This window comes from Brassica oleracea, chromosome C4 (genome assembly GCF_000695525.1).
Source record: "Brassica oleracea var. oleracea cultivar TO1000 chromosome C4, BOL, whole genome shotgun sequence".
Taxonomy (NCBI): Eukaryota; Viridiplantae; Streptophyta; class Magnoliopsida; order Brassicales; family Brassicaceae; genus Brassica; species Brassica oleracea.
This window is the reverse complement of record NC_027751.1, coordinates 47,717,125-47,721,246: the sequence shown is the minus strand read 5'-3', so window position 1 is coordinate 47,721,246 and position 4,122 is coordinate 47,717,125.

Sequence of the window (4,122 nt, the reverse complement as noted above, 5' to 3'; positions counted from 1 at the left end):
CCCTCTTGTTGATGATTTCCGAGAACGACCAAACGAGCTTTGAAACGCTCGATTGTCCCATCAGCTCGAAACTTTATTCGAAATACCCATTTGCATCCAATTGCAATTTTGCCTGGGGGAAGGTCAGTGACGTCCCATGTGTGATTGAGCTCCAAAGCATCTGCCTCAACAATTACTGCATTGTTCCATCGAGGGTCACGCATTGCTTCTTCAAAGCTAAGTGGTTCAGATTCGGTAGCAACCTTGGCAAGATATGCCTGAAGCTGTGGAGACAATCGATGCAAAGATACAAAATCAGTTAAGGGATAAGATACCTTATTGGAAGACTCTGATTTGGTGTTGGTGCGAGCGTGATGGGGTTCTTTAGCCTGTGCCGTGTACGTGACGTAAGGCTTAAGCAACACAGACTGTGTCTTTTGTCGTCTACCTCGTCCAAGTTCTTCTGTTGAGGAGTTAATGGGTTGTTGTTCCGGGGAGTCTAGAGATGTTTCCTGAGACTGATCCGAAGGTGAGTGAGGTGTAATGACTCCCCCTGAAGGGGATTCGATTGGAGTAGCAATTATCGATTCCTCTGGTATGAACCTGTCCCGTGTTGTCTGACGGATGCAGGTAATATGGTGACATCAATTTGTCTGTTGTGACAATTGCTGCACTTTGATTTTCAGCCATGATCTTGTTTTAGAGAGATTTAAAAAAAAAACGATGGTAAAATTATCAAGAGTCAAGAGGTGGCTCTGATACCATGTCAAAGTGTATTCTTGTGTTGTGTTATTCATGAACCAATGTTCCTCTCTTATACACGTTGGGAGATATATGAGATATACTCGAATCCTAGATACCCGAATGATAAGATCTATCTAAACATTATGTGATCTTTATCTCTAATTACAAGCTTATCACTACAAGAAAATTTGGAAATAGCCACGGCATTTTTTGTAGCTATGGCTTCATTTTTGTGGCTATTAAGCCATTGGCTACGAATAGCTACAACAAAAATCTGTAGCTATCGGCTCGTGGCTATTGGAAAATGGTGGCTATTTGTGGATGTGTTTCCACGATGCAGCCGCAAACGGTTTTTGTGGCTATATTCCACAAATAGCTTGAGAATGATTTCGTGGATACTTTACCGCAAAAGGCCACAACTATTAATCGTAGAAATATCTACTAATAGCCACAAATCGATTAGTAGCGGTTTTCTATAGATAGCCACAAACGTAATTGTGGATTTTTGGGACAATTGCTGCACTTTGATTTTCAGCCATGATCTTGTTTTAGAGAGATTTAAAAAAAAAACGATGGTAAAATTATCAAGAGTCAAGAGGTGGCTCTGATACCATGTCAAAGTGTATTCTTGTGTTATGTTATTCATGAACCAATGTTCCTCTCTTATACACGTTGGGAGATATATGAGATATACTCGAATCCTAGATACCCGAATGATAAGATCTATCTAAACATTATGTGATCTTTATCTCTAATTACAAGCTTATCACTACAAGAAAATTTGGAAATAGCCACGGCATTTTTTGTAGCTATGGCTTCATTTTTGTGGCTATTAAGCCATTGGCTACGAATAGCTACAGCAAAAATCTGTAGCTATCGGCTCGTGGCTATTGGAAAATGGTGGCTATTTGTGGATGTGTTTCCACGATGCAGCCGCAAACGGTTTTTGTGGCTATATTCCACAAATAGCTTGAGAATGATTTCGTGGATACTTTGCCGCAAAAGGCGACAACTATTAACCGTAGCAATATCTACTAATAGCCACAAATCGATTAGTAGCGGTTTTCTATAGATAGCCACAAACGTAATTGTGGATTTTTGGTTCATCCTATTTTCTATTATTAAATTCTAAATTATATTCTATTAAATTTTTTAAAGCCAAATTTAAAATAATAATTAATTATACAAATAAAAACATAATTAGCTAATCATTCAAATTAACATTACAATTTGAAGTTAAAGAAGACATCTACTGATGTTCTTTAATTACAAAATACATCTAATGATGTTTTAACAACAGACATCTAATGATTTTTTACAAAAAGACATCTAATGATTTTTTACAAAAAGACATCTAATGATGTTAGAGATTGATATTGCACAAGGAAACACAAAATACACCTAGGATAGATAGAAGTGCTAATGAGTGGGAGAGTGCTGGTTTAAGTTCTTGGCTAGAATCAGACTTGGAGCAGATGCACCACTCTCACGTGGAATAGGTTGACGGGTAATAGGATCGACTCCATTCATCTTCAACAACAAGTCAATGGTTTGTTTCAACCCAGAAACGTCATCTTTCAACCCAGAAACGTCATCCTTCAACCCAGTCACAACACCCTCCACAGTGGTCAATCGTCCATCAACTCCAACGTTTCTACGTACAGAAGCTGCCGGAGACTCCTTGGGTTCAGCATCAACATACTGAAGTGAACCAAGCCCATAGACTCTACAAGAAAGTATATTAAACACAAGACACATGAGTTTAGAATAACAAAAACATTATTCCAGGAATGATCATTATCAAAACCAAATGTAGTATGCTTTTAAGATGGATATGAGTTAGAATAGGAGCTGCTGGGTAGAGAGCGCAGAGGCATTTTCACCAGTCGCAGTGGCACTTTGTGGTCGCTCCAAGGCAAGAGCTTCAGCTGCCTCCACATAACCTTCTGCTCGTTTGTCAATGCAGGTGCCATCTTTTGAAGAATGGGCCTTAAGCACTAACGCAGTTAATGCTGGTGCTACTCCACCAGCCTCAACCATCTAACAACAAACAAAGGTAAAGCTGTTAATATTCATCTGCAAATCAACAGGGGATGTAATAAATTCAGGAAACAGAACACCGTATGACAAAATCTAAGAACAGACATACAAAGAAACTTGAAAACCCACACGGCCACACCCATGAAGAATAAGAATGAAACATAAAATGCCAACAAAAAAAAACCCAGAAACTCAGAATTGCTATCTACAACTAGTAAAGGAAATCAAAAGAGGGAAAGTTTACCTCAAACAGGAGACAAGAGATTTTAGAACGAGTCAGTCAGAGAAAAAGAGAAGATTCGACTAAGTAAGAGGAAGAGGAAACGGAGAGTGAAGAGCAGAGAAGATAAAACGATGAAGGAGGCAAAGTTAACTTTTTTTTCTGAGGCCAAACTCTATTAGGTTTAGTATTACTTTATAGTTAAAAATCACTTGGCTGTGACTGTGAGTTAAGTAAACCACGTGGCTCTAATTAGTATACCCGGGAAACATTTAGAAAATTACCCGGGAATCAAAAGTTTTGGGGTTTATTTTTTAATTTTCGTGTATCTCTACGAACAAATTTGTAGCCATATATGGTTCTAGAAAAATTTTACCCGCCAAGACATCCCCCGTATGAAATTTTCATAGTTAAAATCTAATTATTTTAGATAAACACAAACTAAATGTATAGTTTTTAACTTTAGATAAACACAGAACCCGTGACTCTTGTAACCAATTGGTATAACTCCACTCATATTCATCCTACAATCAAGTGACATATTGATATTTGATTTTTAATATATTGTTTTGTGTAATAATAACCTATGATGAAACATTTAATCAAACTTTTAGAAAAACATGTTTAAGTATAACTTAGGAAACGATAGCTGAAATGGTTTTTCTTTGTATTGTTCTGCGCCCAAATAAATTTAATGTCCTTTGTGGTTATTACTTAGGAAAAAGTTGTTAAAAATAAGAGGTTTTTGCCAAAACTAACCCATAACTTGATTTTAATCTCAAACATATACCCAAACTTGAATCAAATGCAAAACTAACCTAAAAGCCTAGTGAAATTACAGCTCAACCCCATGTGACCAAACAAAAAAACATAAGTCATTTTTACGAATATAGCCCTAGTAAATCGTCTGAGTCGTCTGAGATGTTGAAAGTCGTCTGGACGACTGAAGTGTAAGTCGTCTGGTACCAGTTTATTTTAAAAATAATTTATAAATCTTGTAAAAAAATATTTTGATGCGTGAAAAATAAAAATCAAGTAATTGTAAACAGTTTTAAGTGATATAAATTAAGATATAATAAAATTGATTTGTTTTGAAGATAGATGAGTGGAAGTAGTGAATCATGAAATACTTTGGTTTA